The sequence below is a fragment of the Bos mutus genome, chromosome 10 (genome assembly GCF_027580195.1).
Source record: "Bos mutus isolate GX-2022 chromosome 10, NWIPB_WYAK_1.1, whole genome shotgun sequence".
Taxonomy (NCBI): Eukaryota; Metazoa; Chordata; class Mammalia; order Artiodactyla; family Bovidae; genus Bos; species Bos mutus.
Window position 1 is genome coordinate 16,582,961 of NC_091626.1, and position 19,605 is coordinate 16,602,565.

Genomic DNA, 19,605 nt, shown 5'->3' on the forward strand with positions numbered 1-19,605 from the left:
CCTTAACTTTTCTCAAAGGTTAAGGTGACCTACGCATCCCATACTAGAGACATTGCTGTGAATGGATGTCCTTGGATGTGTACCTTTGTGGATTCCTTGTTCAGCTACCACAGAGACCCGGAATCTCTGCCCTCCCTGAGACATTGACCCATGTGCATGTTGGTACTGGAGAGAACCTCACAGATGGCTTCCAGGTGAGAAGTCTAGGGTGTGAGAGTGGGAGTGACTTGTCTCTAGTCATCTACCCAGTTGATAGCAGAGCCAGAGTTACAGCCTTGGTGTGCCTGCTCTTCCTTTCCAGTTTGGAAAATTATAGAAGTGGCAACCAGGTGAACGGGGAAGGCAGGGTATGCACGGATTCCAGGGCAAGGCAGGATCTCGGCTGGATGGCAGGAGGGGGCACACGTGAAAGTCATTTTCCATCCAGCTTCCACTGTCTTATGAAGAAAACGGGAATCTGGCTGATGTTGCCTGTTGGTTGAAGGTAAGGAAGTGTGTATATGGCTTCTGTCTTTCTTTCTGAAAAGACAGTAGTGTCAACAGCAATGTTGTCTCTACAGACAAGAGCAAAAAGCATGGAGCAGGGGCAGAAGGAAGACAGCGAGGAACAGTCAAGCAAAGCTAGCTGTCCTCCGAGCAGGGAACATGGTTTCCGATCCATGTACTGCAGCCCCACCTTGAAGCCAGAATTGATCGCTGTGAGCGAGGCTCAGAAGGGTGTCTCCTAGACTGTTGTGTCACCAGGAGAGTTGTAGTGAAAATAATCACACAAACCATAGAGGACTCTGGGCTTGTCCAAGGGCCTTATCTCTTATCACTTGTTTTCAGGCCAGGGTGTAATCCTACATGCTTTAAAAAAATCATAAAGAGATTATGTGTTTATAGTTAAAAATCTGAAAAACAGGCACAATGATAAATATAATAATCCACAGTCCCTAAAGTATTTGTTTTGCACTAAATATTAGAATATTTGAATCCTGCTGCTGCTGCTGTTAAGTTGCTTCAGTCGTGTCCGACTCTGTGCGAGCCCATAGACGGAAGCCCATGAGGCTCCCCCGTCCCTGGGATTCTCCAGGCAAGAACACTGGAGTGGATTGCCATTTCCTTCTCCAACAACAAATGTATTTTTTCACCTGATGCTTCATTGTCACATTTCCTTTTGACAACTTTGTGGCTCTCTTTTTATGTTTCACTCTTGAAGCCTTTACAAGTGAAGATCTGAATTTATTTAATTTTCTAAGTAGTTAATCAATTGCCCAGCACCAATGAGTAATTTTTCCTTTCTCTATTGATAGGACTCATCACTGGATCATCTACTGACTACTTATGTACCTAGCGTGTTTATATTCCGAGGTCTGCTTTTAAGGATTTTTTTTTTCTTCCACTGGCCTATTTAGTGCTATTCTGAGATGATGACCATACCATTTTATAGTGATTATAAATTTGAATTATATTACAATGTTTATAGGGAAAGTTTCCCTTCATTATACTTAATTCTTAAAATCTTCTAGACTAGACTTACCTTTTCATTTTCGCAGATGAAACTGAAAATAGTTAGAAATTTAGAATAACTTGATCAAGGCCTAGATTCCATAGCTGTTTTCTTTTTTAATTGCATTAAACATACATCATTTGGGGGAAGAATGAGCATCATTACAGCAGTTGTCTTCTACTCTGGGAACATGCTGTATGAGAGTATTGAGTCAAATTTTTATATCTCTGAAATGTTTTCTCTATTTCTTCATGTTGTCCTGCACTTTTATGGCTTCCCTGGTAGCACAGCTGGTAAAGAATCTGCCTGCAGTGCTGGGGACCTAGGTTCAATCCCTAGATTGGGAAGATTCCCCTGGGGAAGGGAACGGCTGCCCACTCCAGTGTTCTGGCCTCGAGAATTCCATGGATTGTATAGTTCATGGGGTTGCAATGAGCGGCTTTCACTTTCAATTCACAATTACAATATTTTCAGCTGTTGTGAATGGGATCTTGCTTTCCAAATGTAATAAATAGTCCTGATGGTTCTTGTTGGTACATATAGGATGTGATTTTATAGATACATATATATTTATTTTGCATTTAGTTGTTTATTACTAGTTCTAATAGATTTTACATTTGTTTATTTGTTTTTGGTTGCTCTGGGTCTTTGTTGCTACTCTCGGGCTGTATCTCGTTGCCGTGTGCTGTAGCTCCTCTTCGCTGCAGTGTTCTGGCTTCTCACTGCCATGGCTTCTCTTGCTGCAGAGCATGGGGTCTAGGCAGGCAGGCTTCAGCAGTCACAGTGTGTGGGATCCGTAGTTGTGGCTCGTGGGCTTAGTTGCTCTTCTGCCTGTGGGATCTTCCTGAACCAGGGATTGAATCAGTGTCCCCTCGCTCAGCAGGCAGATTCTCATCCAGTGCACCACCAGGGAAGTCCCTAACAGGATTCTAGTTTTTTTTCTTGGAGAAGTTTTTTAGGTAGGCAATTGTGTAATCTAATAATTGCATCTGCTCCTTTCCAATAGCTACACCTCATATCTTTTCCTGTCTTACCATATCTGTGAAGTCTCACCGACAGTGTTAACAATGGGAGTGTTTCAGGAATCATTGTCTTTCAGATCAGATCAGATCAGTCGCTCAGTCGTGTCCGACTCTTTGCGACCCCATGAATCACAGCACGCCAGGCCTCCCTGTCCAACACCAACTCCCGGAGTTCACTCAGACTCATGTCCATCGAGTCAGTGATGCCATCCAGCCATCTTATCCTCTGTCGTCCCCTTCTCCTCTTGCCCCCAATCCCTCCCAGCATCAGAGTCTTTTCCAATGAGTCAACTCTTCACATGAGGTGGCCAAACTAGTGGAGTTTCAGCTTTAGCATCATTCTTTCCAAAGAAATCCCAGGGCTGATCTCCTTCAGAACGGACTGGTTGGCTCTCCTTGCAGTCCAACGGACTCTCAAGAGTCTTCTCCAACACCACAGTCCAAAAGCATCAATTCTTCGGTGCTCAGCCTTCTTCACAGTCCAACTCTCACATCCATACATGACCACAGGAAAAACCATAGCCTTGACTAGACGAACCTTTGTTGGCAAAGTAATGTCTCTGCTTTTGAATATGCTATCTAGGTTGGTCATAACTTTCCTTCCAAGGAGTAAGCGTCTTTTAATTTCATGGCTGCAGTCACCATCTGCAGTGATTTTGGAGCCCAGAAAAATAAAGTCTGACACTGTTTCCACTGTTTCCCCATCTATTTCCCATGAAGTGATGGGACTGGATGCCATGATCTTCGTTTTCTGAATGTTGAGCTTTAAGCCAACTTTTTCACTCTCCACTTTCACTTTCATCAAGAGGCTTTTAGTTCCTCTTCACTTTCTGCCATAAGGGTGGTGTCATCTGCATATCTGAGGTTACTGATATTTCTTCCGGCAATCTTGATTCCAGCTTGTGCTTCTTCCAGTCCAGCGTTTCTCATGATGTACTCTGCATAGAAGTTAAATAAACAGGGTAACAATATACAGCCTTGACATACTCCTTTTCCTATTTGGAACCAGTCTGTTGTTCCATGTCCAGTTCTAACTGTTGCTTCCTGACCTGCATACAAATTTCTCAAGAGGCAGATCAAGTGGTCTGGTATTCCCATCTCTTTCAGAATTTCCCACAGTTAATTGTGATCCACACAGTCAAAGGCTTTGGCATAGTCAATAAAGCAGAAATAGATGCTTTTCTGGAACTCTCTTGCTTTTTCCATGATCCAGCAGATGTTGGCAATTTGATCTCTGGTTCCTCTGCCTTTTCTAAAACCAGCTTGAACATCAGGAAGTTCACGGTTCACATATTGCTGAAGCCTGGCTTGGAGAATTTTGAGCATTACTTTACTAGCGTGTGAGATGAGTGCAATTGTGCGGTAGTTTGAGCATTCTTTGGCATTGCCTTTCTTTGGGATTGGAATGAAAACTGACCTTTTCCAGTCCTGTGGCCACTGCTGAGTTTTCCAAATTTGCTGGCATATTGAGTGCAGCACTTTCACAGCATCATCTTTCAGGATTTGGAATAGCTCAACTGGAATTCCATCACCTCCACTAGCTTTGTTCATTGTCTTTATCCTATTTTTTTTTTTGCTGTGGATGTGACATGCAGGGGTGGGGGGTGGGATGCTTCCCAGGTGGCACTAGTGATAAAGAACCTGCCTGCCAATGCAGGAGATGTGAGAGATGTGAGATCGATCCCTGGGTTGAGAAGTCCCCCTGGAGGAGGGCATGGCAACTCATTCCAGTATCCTTGCCTGGAGAATCCCCACGGACAGAGGAGCCTGGACCAGTCCATGGGATCGCAAGGTTGGACACAATTTAGCAACTGAACCACCATATCTTCATTTAACAGCATAGGAGACTGAGACTCAGAAAGGCTAAATCACTTGCTCAGAGTCACACAGAAGGTAAATTGCTAAAGTTGTTCAGTTGCTCAGTCGTATCTGACTGTTTGCGATTCCATGGACTGTAGCCCTCCAGGCTCCTCTGTCCATGGGATCTCCCAGGCAAGAATACTAGAGTGGGTTGCCATTTCCTTCTCCAGGGGATCTTTCCAACCCAAGGATCAAACCTGTGTTTCCTGCATTGGCAGGTGGGAAGCCCAAATTGCTAAGGAGATGCACTTTTATGTCTTTAAATTATAGGATAGTATGGTCCTATCTCTCATAATTGAGATCCATTCACAGTTCCTCAAGTGGCCAAGCTGTTTGATATGTCCCTGCCATTTATATGCAACTCCTTTTGTTCTGAAGAAGCTTTTTTTTTTTTTAAATCTGAAAAACTACATATTTTTCAAAACCCAGAGCAAATATCTGCTCCTCTGTGAGGCCTTATAGTACTTCCTCCTTTACATTATTGTCACACCTAATTGCTGGAAGAAATATCAATAACCTCAGATATGCAGATGACACCACCCTTACGGCAGAAAGTGAAGAGGAATGAAACAGCCTCTTGATGAAAGTGAGAGAGGAGAGTGAAAAAGTTGGCTTAAAGCTCAACATTCAGAAAACGAAGATCATGGCATCCGGTCCCATCACTTCATGGGAAATAGATGGGGAAACAGTGGAAACAGTGTCAGACTTTAATTTTCTGGGCTCCAAAATCACTGCAGATGGTGACTGCAGCCATGAAATTAAAAGACGCTTACTCCTTGGAAGGAAAGTTATGACCAACCTAGATAGCATATTCAAAAGCAGAGACATTACTTTGCCAACAAAGGTCTGTCTAGTCAAGGCTATGGTTTTTCCAGTGGTCATGTATGGATGTGAGAGTTGGACTGTGAAGAAGGCTGAGCACCGAAGAATTGATGCTTTTGAACTGTGGTGTTGGAGAAGACTCTTGAGGGTCCCTTGGTCTGCAAGGAGAGCCAACCAGTCCATTCTGAAGGAGATCAGCCCTGGGATTTCTTTGGAAGGAATGATGCTAAGGCTGAAACTCCACTACTTTGGTCACCTCATGTGAAGAGTTGACTCATTGGAAAAGACTCTGATGCTGGGAGGGATTGGGGGCAAGAGAAGGGGATGACAGAGGATGAGATGGCTGGATGGCATCACTAACTCAATGGACGTGAGTCTCAGTGAACTCCGGGAGTTGGTGTTGGACAGGGAGGTCTGGTGTGCTGCAGTTCATGGGGTCGCGAAGAGTCGGACACGACTGAGCAACTGAACTGAACTGAATTGACTGAATATTTATATTATTGTATTCTCATTTCATTTTGCAGTGGTGTCATTTCCCCATGTCCCAGCTGCCTCCCAGTGAGGCTTCACCCCAGTCTGTTTGTGAACCCCAAGTAAGAAGCAGTGTGGCGCAGCAGAAAGGGCCACACTTTGAAGATGACTGGAGCTTAAATCTTAGCTCTGCCAAAACTGGCAACTTGTCTTTCTTCCATAAGCCTCTCTTGCCTTTGCTATAAATAGGAATAACATCCCCACCCTCACAAGTCTGTTGGGAAAATCACGAGGGTAAAGCCGTTTACCCAGGACTCAACACATAGTAAGTGCTCAATAAACATTGCTTTCCCTTCTCCGCTCCTCTCCTCTGATGCCCTCTTACCTGAGCATGGACAGGCCAGGGGGATTTCTCATACCTGCCTCTCCCCACTAGCACCAAGCACCAGCCAGACTAGCCTGAGTCTCCCTACAACCCTTTAGGCGAGGCAGGGATTTGTGTTTACTCACTTTATAGATGGAGAAACTAAGACCCTGGGGAGGAAATGGCCTGCCCAAGATCAGAGAGCTCAGTAGCTACAGAACTAGCCCCAGAACCCAAATTCCTTGATCTGATTTCAATTCTATGATGTGGTTTCTCTGGTCTCACAGCGGAGGAATGCCAAAACGGCATTCCTCAACCTGCTCCCTCTTGGAACCATGTCAATATGAAGAATTTGAAAGGAAGTTCTGAGGTTAAAAACTCTTCCTTCATTTTGGTGTTTAATTATGTTACCCTTACATAGCATGAGGGGTTCAGCAGCAGGGGTCTCATGTTAGCCAGTTGCGGAATTGAACCTGGTTCTGCCACTAGCTAGGGGATGAATATACAGTAATAAGTGAAGAGTCAGGAGTTTTCCAAACTTAGCAATATAATCAGTAAGAACAAGAACAGCCACAGCAACAGCAATAGCAGTACTAGTCTAAGATCTTAACAGGAAGTATTAGGTTGGCCAAAAGTTCCTTTGAACTTTTCTGTAACATCTTACACCCAAAAGGACCCAAATTTTATTTTTTTATTTCTGGCTGTGCTGGGTCTTTGTTGCTGCACGTGAAATTTCTCTAGTTACAGACAGCAGGGGCTACTCTCCAGTTGCGGTGCACAGCCTTCCCACTGCAGTGTCTTCTCTTATTGCAGAGCCTAGGCTCTCGGGCGTGTGGGCTTCAGTACTTGTGGTGCATGGGCTTAGCTGCTCTGCTCCTCAGCAGGTAGGATCTTCCCTGAGCAGGGATCGAACCCGCATCCCCTGCATTGGCAGGCAGTTTCTTAACCACTGGACCACCAAATGAACTTTTTGGCCAACCCAATGTTTTTATGCCCATTTTACAGGCGAGGAAACCAAAGTACAAAGACAACAGGTAAGCTACCCGATTTACAGCTATGGAAAATGCAGGCTGCCAGATGCAGAAGCTGCTTTGGTTTTTTTGAAGGGAGGGCTAGAGTTCAGAGGAAGAGTCAAACCAGTGCCATTCCCAGCCCAGGAGGTCAGTCTCCCCACTCTGGCCTGTACTTCTGTGAGAACAGAAGAGGCACCGCATGAGTATTTCTGTACACGCATGCGTGAACCATCTCAGCTTCCCTGAAGCAGAGACAAGGGCTCCAACGGCAGCGCTTCATTTGGGCAATGGGAGTAGAGAAGTCAGACTGGGAGGGGAGATGCCCCACACAGGCAGGGTCTGTTATCTCAGGGACCGCATGACCGTGGGCACGTGGAATGGAGTGTCTCAGCCACACATCTGAGGGTTTAGGGGGCTGGGACGCAGCACCAATTCCTGTCAGCCATTGAGTGACTGCTGCTTCCCTGGGACAGTAATTGTTGACAGTCCCAGTTTTTTCATGCTTAGGCAGGGCTGGTTTCAGTGACCATAAGAAGCCCATCTCAGAGGATGGTGGTGGACGGGAGCTGGCAGGGTTGGGTGCTGACAGTACCTGCTACATCAGTGGGTCTCCCACTGGAGGGGGTGTCAGCATCCCCAGGAAGGCTTGATAAAACCCAGATTCCTGCCCAAGCCCCCCAAGAGTTTCTCCTTCAGAAGGCCTGGCGTGCAGCCTGCAAATGCACATGTCTAACAAGTTCCCATGCCTGGGCACCAAATGAAGTCCAAATGCCTCTGCCTGGTGTCCAAGGCACTCTGTCACCTCCCCAGACACACTTACAATGTTCTCTCCCAAGGACCCCTGCACATATCCGTGTACTGTTTCTGCAAACTGCTCTAGTGTTTCTAGCCTCTACAGCTTTACTCTCTCTGTCCCCTGCTGGGCTAGACCTTCTCTGCCGTTTTTGTCCGTCAGGATTCTAGTCATCCTTCAAACTCAGTGCTTTTCCTCTTCCTCATCATCCCAGACAGTCCCCTCTCTCTCGCCTTGCCTTTTTCTCATAACCCCTTATCTGCACCTCTCGAACTACACTAATGACTGTCTACTTTGTATCTCAATGAATTAAGTCCTTATCTTCTTAACAACCTCCAACCCCCTTTGTCAAAGACAGTCTCTTGATTCTCAAAACCATCCTAGGAGATAGGGAAGTGGAAGGGTATCATTAGCTCTGTTTAGAAAATGAGGTTCAGAGAGGCCAGGGGTCCAGCCCAAGGCCAGCTGCGCTCTATTTCAGGTCTTCCAGGTGGAAAGTCTGCATTCTGCTCTCCCCGCTGTCTCCTCCCTCCTCCTGAGGACAAAGATAGGGAATACCTTCAAACAGCATTTGTTGCATGAATGGATGGGATGGGTTGGGATGGACTGGAATACTCCTTGAGCTGTTTCAGAGTAGGGTCTTACAGGAAAGCTCAGCCCCTGGCTGACAAAATACCCTAGGTCCCTGGTGTCAGAGAACAATCACTCCTCTTTCCCTTTGGAGACCAGAAAATGCCAAGGATCTAAACTTGTCTTTGAGCCCGGACCACCCTTACCCAGATTATGCTTGATCTTAGACCGACATCTTCAATTCTGACACCAGTTCTGATGTGTGGGATTTTCCCCCACAACAAGAAATTCTGATACCAGGTAAATGCTTTACAATTCAACTCAATTCTGACGCTATCTGCCTAGAGTTAGAGTTGAATCCTACAGGTTAAATTCTCAGTCCTATGAAATTGCCCCCCTACCCAACTTCGGGCACCAATCACAAGTACAGGTTGTCACCTGGACTACTGACCAACTGGCTATCAATCAGAGGTTTCTGTGACCCTGTTCCTTGGGGTGAATTAATTTGCTAGAGTAGCTCACAGAATTCAGGGTAACACTTTGCTTTCCAGCTAAGTTACTTCAGTCATGTCCAACTCTGCAAACCTATGGACTGTGGCCCACCAGGCTCCTCTGTCCATGGGATTCTCCAGTCAAGAATACTGGAGTGGGTTGCCATGCCCTCTCTGAGTAACACTTTACTTACTAGATTTTGTTGTTTAGTCACCACGTCATGTTCAACTCTTTTGCCACCCCATGGACTGTAACCTGCCAGGCTCTGCTGTCCATGGGATTTCTCAGGAGTGGGTTGCCATTTCCTTCTTCAGGGGATCTTTCCAACATAGGAATTGAACCTACATATCCTGCATTGGCAGGAGGATTTTTTACCACTGAGCCACCTGGGAAGCCCACTGACTAGATTGAAATGGTTAGAACTCAGAATGAAAGGCTAGAGCTCAGGAACAGACAGAGGGCAGATACACCAGGCAAGCTAAGGGGAACCGGTGTGGAGCTCGCTCCAGATCTCCATGTATTCACCAACCCAGAAGCTCTCTGAAACCCTTCCTATTGTGTTTTTATTGCATAAAATATTTTAATGCAATTTTTTATGGAATTCTCCAGGCAAGTATACTGGAGTGGGTAGCCATTCCCTTTTGCAGGGGATCCTGACCCAGGGGTCGAACTTGGATCTCCCACATTGCAGGCAGGTTCTTTACCATCTGAGTGACCAGGGGAGCCCCTCCTATAAACTACCATATTGTAAAGGTCCAGTGTGGGTTGGGTAGCCTTCTCACCTTGTTGTACACCAATCAAAATACATATCATCTTACTAACTCATCTGTAAAATGGAGTCAACGTCTAGGTAATACAGGTTGTCAGGAGAATAAAGTTGGTTAATGCAGATAAAGTATCTATTATGATACCTGATACTTAGCAATCGCATAATAAAAGACAGCAAATATTATTATTATAGTTATTACTACCCTCACTGAAATGCCAAGAGAAATTAAAAATAAGCAATTTAAAAAAAAAAAAAAAACTATCACCAGGGCAAGGGAAGAGAGAGATGGAGAAAGGATGTTTCTTTCTCCATTCTTGACCTGGAAGCCACAGTCCATGGGTCAGAAGTAGTCACATGGCCCCAGCCCTTTCACAAGGGAGGCTGGGACAAGGAGGGGAACATAGAGATCATCAGTGAGCGTCTAACTACCCCTACTAAAGGTACTGATCTCCAAATGCCAGGGGAGACCAAAACCATTTGGAGACAGTACTCTGTTCTCAAGAAGGTCAACACATGCAGGCCAGCCCAGATCTGCTCTGGGGTCTGATTAAGAAAGGAATCATCCCAGAGCAGTGGTGGGAGGGCTTCTGAGGGAACCCTTCCTAAAACACCCGGGGTCACAGATGGTGGTCATTTCCATGAAGAGCCCACTGCAGAGGTAGCAGTGGAGCTGGGTAAGATGAGAGAGCAGGAGGCAGAGATGAAAAGCAGGGGGAGGTGATGGGGAGGAGTGGAGAAAGAAAGAGAGCCACGTGGAGCCCTATACGCCTATCTCAGTGGGCTGGGCTGGGGTGGGGTGGAGGGTGGTGCTGGAAGGCAGGCCCTCCCCGCCTCCCTGGAGCTCTGCAGAAGATCTCTGCGCTCTGTGGTATCTCAAGGGCCAGGCCTGGGAGGCAGAACCTGACGGGGCCTGTTAGATGCATTACAGACCCAGTGCGGGAAGCTGTTTTGATTAAATTTGGGAGCATAATTGCAGGGTTTGTACTGTGGTCTCATTATGGCTTTTTTAATCTTGTTAACCTCTCCTCCCCATCTCCCAACCCCCCTCCACTTCCTCCCACAACCACAGGCTGTGACCTTAGAACAATACCAGGAATATTTTCCATCTCTCTGTCGTGGCTTTCTCCTGCTCCCCTGATGGGATCTTGGAGGCAGGACGGAGTGGGGAAGGAAGGGAAGCCCGGATCGAGGATGTTATGTGGCGGAGGCGCCCACAGGGCCTCTCAGTTCAGTTCCCACACGTTCAGCACAGCATTTGGTTTTCTGAGCAACACAAAGGCAGCTTGGGACTGATTTTCGCTCTAAGAAGCCCACAGTTCAGGTGGGGAGGTGGAAAGACCAGCTGATGTGACAATGTAAGGGAGTGTAGAGAGGGCTTCTGGAGTTCAGGGCAATAGAGGATTGGGGAGCTTGGAAAGGTGAAGGTGGGGTGAGGGTGATGGTCCCCACTGTCCCAGCTGGGGGAAGTGGAAAACAAGGGGCTTGCTTGGTATGGTGTCATTGCAGCACAGGGATTATATTAGTCAGGACAGGCTGGTCGATGGTGCAGTAACAAATAAGCCCCAATGACCTAACACAAGAATGGGGGTTTCTTGTTTGTAGAACGTCTGTCCTGGGTTGGACACAGCAGGATGGCTGTGGAGGGGGAAGGGAAAGATTAGGGAGATGTTTGTTTGTGCCCAGTGTGGGGGGGCGGGAGGCATGCTGGTACAGGAGGCCATCGGGGTGGGGTGAGGGGGCTGCTGAATCTCCTGGCCTCAGCCTGCAATGACTGCAGTGGTTTGGCCAGGAACTTGGCTGTGAGCTCCCTGGCAGTTTTGAACACCAACCCCTACAGGCTGAGGGGGAAGGATTGTTGCCATGGGAACAGTGTGGGGGGTGGGGAATGATCATAAATAAGCAGACAGTTTCTGAGAGGCAGAGTACTGATTTGCAGGGTTAGAGAGCAGGCGGGGGTGGGGCGTGGGGATGGGAGAGTCCTCGTATGCAGGCCCTGTCCCTTCTGCTGTCACTCCCAACTGGCACCTGTCTGGGTCCCTCATCTTCTCCTCTGCTTCCCTCCCACCTCATGACTCTCAGCCACCATCTCCAGGGTCGACCTCTTTCCTGAGCTCCCCAAACTCCTCTCCCTGCTGTCTCCTCCAGCATCACACACTTCCAGCCAGCCAGACGCTGCAGCAAGAAAGGTGGGCCCCCAGCACTCCTACCTTTGTGATCTTGCCCCCTCCTGCCCCCAACCTTGCCACAGTCACCAATTCTGTCACTTCCATTGTCTACCTGTCTCTGGAGTTTGCTTCCTCTCTTGTACCCTTCTCAGCATCGCCTGGGCTCTCTCTCTCCCCTGGGCCATTGTAGTCCCCTCTGTGCTGGTCTCAGCAGCTGCCCTTTACCCTCCCCTACCCCTGCCTCCGTCCCTCAATTCTTGACCCTGAGGCTGGAGTGATTTATTTTCACAAATCTAGTCGTATGACTTCCCTGCTTCCTGCCCCTCTCCGGCTCCCTACCCTGCCACCCAAGGTCCTTCATCCCTGCTTCTTGCTTCTCTCATCTCTAGGCCCTTCAGGCAAATTCCTTGCACAGTTAAAATCTTCCTAATGCATCTCGATGTATTAGGCATCAGACGGTGCCGAGCCCCATGCATCTGTCTCTAGGGCACGTGCTACCTCTCTCAGGGAGCTGAGCTGGGTCTCACTTGGAGAACCATCTCCTCATCCCTTAGCACTTCGCAGGAGTACCCGCTTTCCAGCCTGCGTTGCAGTGAGTCACACCCATGTTTTCTCTGTTCCATTGACTGCCGGCTCCTCCTCAAAAGCAGGACCTGTCTCATTCTGAGTCAACGTCGCGGCCCAGACCCTGCATGGCTTCCTGAGAGAGGGTGTGATGTAGGTGGACTGGCCTGGGTTCTCTGAGGTTGCTGGAGGGGAAGGGGTCAGGGCAGAGCCCGGGCAATGTAGTGGACGCGTGTTCTGTGGACATGGAGATCTTTCCATCAGAGGGTGGCGAAGACCCACGCAGAGGAGGAGGGCCAGGTGCCGCATGCATGTGGACGCACACGCCGGCAGTCCAGCTCACAGAGTGGGAGGAGACTGAGCTCCCGAGGTGAGGTGAGGTGGGGTGAGGTGAGGTGAGGTTTGGGAAAGGTGCTTTCTCCCAGTGCCATCCTGGCAGTGCAGGACAGGATTTCAACAGCCATCTTGGGAAATGCTGGCCTCAAGGGCCGCCAGAGTGCCAGGGACATTCCCCCGGGGTGCAGGGACAAGGGGCAGCCAAGACTTCGTAGTCCCCACCCCATCACAGAGTATTCGGGCTGCCCCTGGGGTCCTCTCTGTCCTTTGAGGCCCCTGTCTCTACTCCTTGGCCTGTCACTCGGCTCAGTGGGGAAAGCCATCTTCCTTCCTGGCTTCAGCCCATGTACCTGGAGACCTGTGTGCTGAGCTGGGCCTGATCCACCTCACAGCCTTTCCTCCAGGAAAATTCACTGGAATTTTCAGTGTGCAGTCAAGCTGCTGTGTCCCGGGGCTGCGCGGCTCTCTGCACATTTGTGAAGCTGAGCTGGGAGCGGCAGAATGAGCCCTGGAGTGGCATCAGGGCACCTGGTCCCAGGCCCTGCTCTGTTGAGGTCCTGGGTAAGCTACCTCCCTCCTTTGCTTTCAGTTTCCCCATCGGTAGAGTGAAGGCATTGCACCAGCAGCATTGCTGAACAGAGAAGCCAGTTGCAGCCGCAGCCACTGGTACCTGGTTGGTGAGAACCTGTGGACCTGGTTACCCCAGGCAGGGTCACGAGCTCCATGGGCCCCTGGCCTGGTGGTTGGCACAGCCTCTGTCCCCTCCAGTGTCCCACATACAGAGTGGCCTGAACCTCCCCAGGACTGAAGATTTCCAGCTCTAGCCCCTAGGGCCTGGCCAGGAAAGAAGGACCAAAGGCCATCGGGGCTCCAGAGGCCAACAGTAGAGCAAAGGGTTGAGCCAACTGGCTTGCATTTGCCAACCCAGGCCAGAGGGAGAGGGCAGAGAGCTCTGAGCAACTGGGCCAACCAGAGAGGCCTTGAACTCCACACAGAGATAGGCCTGGTGCAAGTTGGGCCCCGCCATGTATGTAGCTGTATAAGCTTGGGTTGGTTGTTGAAGCTCCACCAGGCTCAGATCCCCTCCGTAAAATGGGGGAGAACAAGACAAGGCTGTTGTGAGCACGAAATGATGGTGCATACTTGGAAGACCTTAGGGCTAGCGTCTGTGCCCAGCACAGGGTGGCTGCCTGAGGCACCCATGTGCCCTCTGACCCCTATCTTCTCCAATCTTCATCAAACACATCTGCCGAGCTGGTGCCAGTGAGTTGGGTGAGACTGTACATCAGGTCATCCGCTCAGGCCCCCAGATGCTGGCTGGGTGAGCTGTAGTTCCAGCACTGCGCTGCACTCAGTCTTCTTGGGGTCTGGTATGGTCCTCGGGGGTCTGGAGTTGCCCCCTCCTTTAATGTGCTGACAGTATGCTAGAGAAACAGAACCACACTCACACCTACTCAGACCATCAGGAAATACACGTGGAGAATTCTGAACTTGGTGGTCTCATGTGAGCCATAAGCATCAGAAATGGGGTTTGCGGGGAACAGGGCTCAGTCTGGAGGGAAGTGATCAGAGCTGGGAAGAGGTGAGGCTGCTCTAAGCCAGCTGAAGTGAGGGTAGCGGGGTAGAGGGGACTGGAATGGGACAGACAGACCATGTAGGCAGACTATGAAGCCTGAGGATCTTCAGGACGTGGTGAGGTGGGTTGCGGGCTGTCAGGGTGAGCCTCTGTGGGTGAGTCCTGGGATGATGGGTTCCAGGAGTCTAGCTCTCAGAGCTGAGTTTCCCAAATTCAGGCCAGTGGAGGGTGATCTCTTTCTTCCAGTTAGTGGGTGGAAGCCTGATCTTTCAACTTCTGTAAGGATTGGCTGGGATAGACAAAGCTCCTGGGGGTGACTGTGGTGACTGTACTGGGAGAGGCTGGGAGGGTGGGCCAGGGACCCAAGGTGGGGGCTGCATGTATGTGCGTGCTCAGTTGCTCAGTCGTGACTGACTCTTGCAACCCCACAGATTGTAGCCCACCAGGTGCCTCTGTCCATGGGTTTCCTAGGCAAGAATACTAAAGTGGTTGCCATTTCCTCCTCCAGAGGATCTTCCTGACCCAGGGATGGAACCCATGTCTCCTGCGTCTTCTGCATTGGCAGGTAGATTCCTTACCACTGAGCCACCTGGGCTGTGTGCTGGACAAAAATCCAACTCCAGGTCCATCCAGCACAGATCTACCACTTGGGATCATAAAGGCAAAGAAAAATAAGATGGACGTTTATTGGAACACCTATACTGCGCCCAGCCCATGCTCTGCACTTTGCAGCCGGAGGCTTCTTTTCGCCTTGCTAGCCCCATTCTCATCAGTTCCCAGATAAGGAAAGTGAGGCTCGAGCATCCAGGCCTGAAGTTTCCCAGGGATTGGTTGATGGAGCCCTGTTCTCTTCCTTCTGCCCCCGCCGCCTCTCCAGGACTGGAGATTATATACTACGGCTTAGGATAGGCTCAGGCGCTCTGGCATTCACCTCCCACATTTGAACTCAGTCTGTCCAAGTTTCAAGACTAGATCTTGTTTCATCTCCTGCTGCCTGGAGGGTCACACGAGGGAACACCTGTTACACAAAGAGGGCTTGGCTTCTCAGCCCCACGGTCACCTCCCTGAGGACAGCGGCTCAGTCTCACTCCTGGCCTCTCACAGACCTCGGCACCATCAATTTTCAGAATGATGCCGGCAATTAGGATGAGTGGCGGGCAGCTGCCCGACCTGGCTGTGTCTCTGGGAGCCACTGATGAGCTGGGTGCTGACAAAGTGTGGAGGCAGGGGGGAGGGCCTTCTCTTCACTGCCGTCTGCCTCCCTGAACCGGAATTGCTCCTCTTGGGCCCGGTTCTCAGCGGATGAGAGAGCTGTTCGACAGGAGCCTAACAAGAGAAGGCTCTACATGCAGCGCCGGGTGAGTAATTAGACGCTAATTAATTTGCATTTCACAAGAGAATCGGGGATGTTGAAGGAAAAAAAAGCTGCAAAGATTAAAGGCCTCGTGGAGAAGGGAGATCTGGGGGCGAGGAGAGACCATGGTGCAGACAGAGCTGAGAAGAGAAAGCCTGAAGCTGTGAGCACTCGTGGAGCAGGTGCAGACGTGGCAGGACTGAAGACAGGAGGTTACCTGCCGTGCCCACGACTGCTCCAAACAGCAGCCTGTGCTCACCACCCTGGGTGCAGGGTGAAGACGCTTTTGATCGTTAGTTGGAGTGTGGGGAGGGACGCAGGGCGAGACGGACAGAGATGTGCAGACACAAAGCCTGTCTCAGACAGGAGTGAGAGAGAGCTTGAGACATGCACGCTCCAACAGAAAGAAAGCTCCAACAGAAAGAAACACACACACACACCCTGGAAACAGAAAAGCCAGGAGGCAGGAGGGGCGGGGAGGAAATCAAAGAAAGTGGGAGGAAGAGAAGGGAAGGAGGTGGGTAAAGAAGGAAAGAAGTCAGGATGTGGGAGGAAGGGGCAGAGGGCTGCCTCAAACACCAGGAGGGCTCCAGGGAGAGATCTCAGCACCCCGCATCTTCCCCTGCTGGTGGTCCCTCTGGAGCAGAGGTTGGGGAGAGTTTTCTGCAAAAGGCCATGTCATAACTGAATAGGCTTTGGGGGTCATACAGTTTCTGTTACATGTTCTTTTTCGTAAAAGAGGCAAAAATCACCTTTAGCGCAAAGGACCTATGAAGTCAGGTGCTTACTGGATTTGGTGCCTGGAGTCGTCCTACCCCTGGGATAGAGCATGCTTCTCAGATGGACCGTGGGGTCCAAAACAGCCTGCATTTCTCACAGCTTCCCAGGTGGAATCTGGGCTACCTGTGCACATATCCCATTTTGAGTGGGGAGGGTCTTGGCCACTGGGGAGGGTGGGGCTGCAGTTTGGCAAGCCATCCAGGCCCTGTTGGGATACAGCCCTTGCTTGTAGGATGCCTGGGAGTGCTGGGCTGTGGTCTGCACGTGCCGGCCCTCCATTAGGGAAGGCTTTTCTGCCCAGCTGCAGGGAGGGCAGTTAGCAGGTGGCCCCCCATGGATTTCACTGCAGAGACCCACCCAGGTGGAGGTCATGCCCTCCTCAGGGCAGCGGGCACCTGGTGACTGAGCCAGATGGAAGTGTTGGGTCTGGGCTGCTCTAGCTGGACAACTCCCTGCGGGGCTGTCGGAGGCTTTGTCAGTTCTGCACTACAATTCGATTCTCCTTCCCAATCCTACGTCCTCCCCAATCCCTTCCCTGGTGTAGATCCTTAATAAAGATCCAGCATCCCAAACTCTGAGTCTTCTCCCAAAGAACCCAACCTGTGACACAGTGGACATCTGGGCAGGGGGCATTGGTGACCACAGGGACAGCACTTGGTACTAGCTCGTCTCACCCAAGGGCAGCAGTAAGTAAAGATAAAATCACTATGGCAACCAAGGATGTCCAGGGCAAGGGTCTAAGGCCTCCTAGGGGGAGGAAGCTGGGCAAGGGAAGAGGAAGCACAGTGGGGCAGGGATCGGGTAACTCGGTCTGGCCCTGGCCTTGAGGCTAACATGCTGTGTGGCTTTGGGTGAGTTGCTACTGTTCTCTGAGTCTAGGGTTCCTGTGAGTAAAATAGGCTAGAATCTATGACCTTGGGTGTATTAGTTTCCTAGGGCTGCTGTAGCAAATCACCACAAACTTGGGGGCTTAAAACAACAGAAAGCTTTTCTCTCCTAGCTCTGGAGGCTAGAAATCCCTAATCAGTACCACTGGGCCAAGACGAAGGAGTCAGCAGGGCCTCACTCCCTCTGCAGGCTCCAGGGGAGAATCTGTTCCTTGCTTCTTATAGCTTCGGGTGGCTGCCAACATCCCTTGGCTTACGGCTCCATCACTCTGGTCTTCAATGCCAGCACTTTCAATTCTCACTCTTCTGTCTTCATATCACCTTCTCCTCTGTTTTTGTGTATCAAGTCTCCCCCGTCTCTCTTTTTAAAAAGTTTTAATTTATTTTTGGCTGCGCTTGGTCTCTGTTGCCATGTGAGGACTTTCTCTAGTTGCAGTGATTGGGGGCTGCTCTTTAGTTGCCGTGCATGGGCATCTCATTGCAGTGGCTTCTCCTGTTGCAGAGCATGGACTTCAGGGTGCTCAGACTCAGTAGCGGTGGTGCACTGGCTTGGTTGCCTTATGGCATGTGGGATCTTCCCAAATCAGGGATCGAACCTGTGTCCCTGCTTTGGCAAGTGAATTCTTAATCACTGGACCGCCAGGGAAGTCCTGCCTGTTCCTTAAAAACACAGTTGTGATTGCATTGAAGATTCACTGGACAATCCATGGTAACCTCCCCACCTCAAAGTCCTTAATCATACCTCCACCTATCCTTTTTATTCAAATAAGGTCAATTTTATACAGACTTTAGGGGTTAGGACTTGATCTCTTTGGGGTCCATAATCAGCCCTTTGCATCTGCCACTTGTCCTTGTGTGGGCTTTGACTCAAGGTCTCCCTTTCTGAGCTGCAGTTCTTCTTCTTCTTCTTCTTTTTTAATTATTATTTTGTTTATTTAGGCTATAAATAAATGAGGGTCTTTGTTGCCATGTGTGGGCTTCTGCTAGTTCCAGTGAGTGGGCGCTCCTCTTCATTGCAATGCACGGACTTCTCATTGCAGTGGCTTCTCTTGTCGCAGAGCGCAGGCTATAGGCACGAGGGCTCTGGTAGTTGCAGCATGAAGGTTGCCCTTGGGCATATGGGATCTTCTTGGACCAGGGATTGAACCTGTGTCCCCTGCACTGGTGGGGGGATTCTTACCCACTGGGCCACCAGGGGAGTCCTGAACTGCCGTTCTAGGTGCCTGGTCTATACCATTTGTTGTCACAGTGATGGTCTCGTTCTGCCAATAATTATCTTCAACAAGTATGGATAAGCTGTTCTGCTCACTTTAGCAGTTTCATTGGCAATCACCCCCTCCACAAATACTATTTACTGAGCACAGACTATATGCTTATTTGCATATTATCACTGACTACCACCCAAGGAAGTGAGTTCATTACGGTCTCCACCATGCAGATAAGGACAGGGATGGAGAAATTCAGCAATTTGCCGTGGTCCACAGAGTGGCTCTGGGATTCCCCCTTAGCTTGTCTAACTTGAAGGCTGTCTCGTCTCCTACCATGTATCTCCTCCCAGGCATAAGGACTGCTTCTCTTTGAAACTATTTACAAAGTGTGGTCCCTTTTGAACTTTGAATCCAGTCTCTTATCAGATCCTACAAACTGCAGACATAACACAGGGAGCGTTGTTCGAGAAAGCTGCAAGTCCAGTTATGAGAGCCCAGGAATGAGGCTCGTTTGGGCTGTGCTTTTGTGAGGTCTGCCATGAAGCAGAGCCTGGGCGGGGGCAGGGGAGGGGGGGTCCCAGACTCCCATCTCAGCTGCGCGTTTATTATTCTTCCAACTGAACTGTCTGGGACTTTGAATATCAGCCCTTGTTCCTGATGAATCCATGGGTTGAACTTCTTGATTACGTTATTTATTCATCAGCCAATGGGTCACTGCACACTGCTAGACATTGATGCTCATAATGACCCTTTCTCATGACTTTCATTTCAAGCCCCAGAAAAACTCTCGACATAAAAAAAGTTGTGTGAGCCTATGGAAGGAAACCACCATGGAAGGATGTTTACAAATGATTCTCTTGTGTGTGAGGGTTTCCCAAAATCCAGAATAGAAAGGAGGACTTGAGAACGTTTCTGTCGAAAGGGAACTGGATTTAAAAACCAAACACAAAAGCCAAGCTTAAGGTAAAAGTGTATTCAGCTGGCCCACGCACATCTCATCCCTCTGGACAGAAAGATGGGTGGAAACGAATTATCTAGAAGCAAGGAGCCTTTGCCCAGCTACTGCC

General features: G+C 49.5%; 1 pseudogene; it reads left to right on the forward strand.

The window, feature by feature from the left end:
• The first annotated feature begins 575 nt into the window (after positions 1-575).
• Positions 576-19,605, forward strand: part of LOC106701170 (ras-related C3 botulinum toxin substrate 1 pseudogene) — a 61,146-nt pseudogene continuing 42,116 nt past the window's right edge.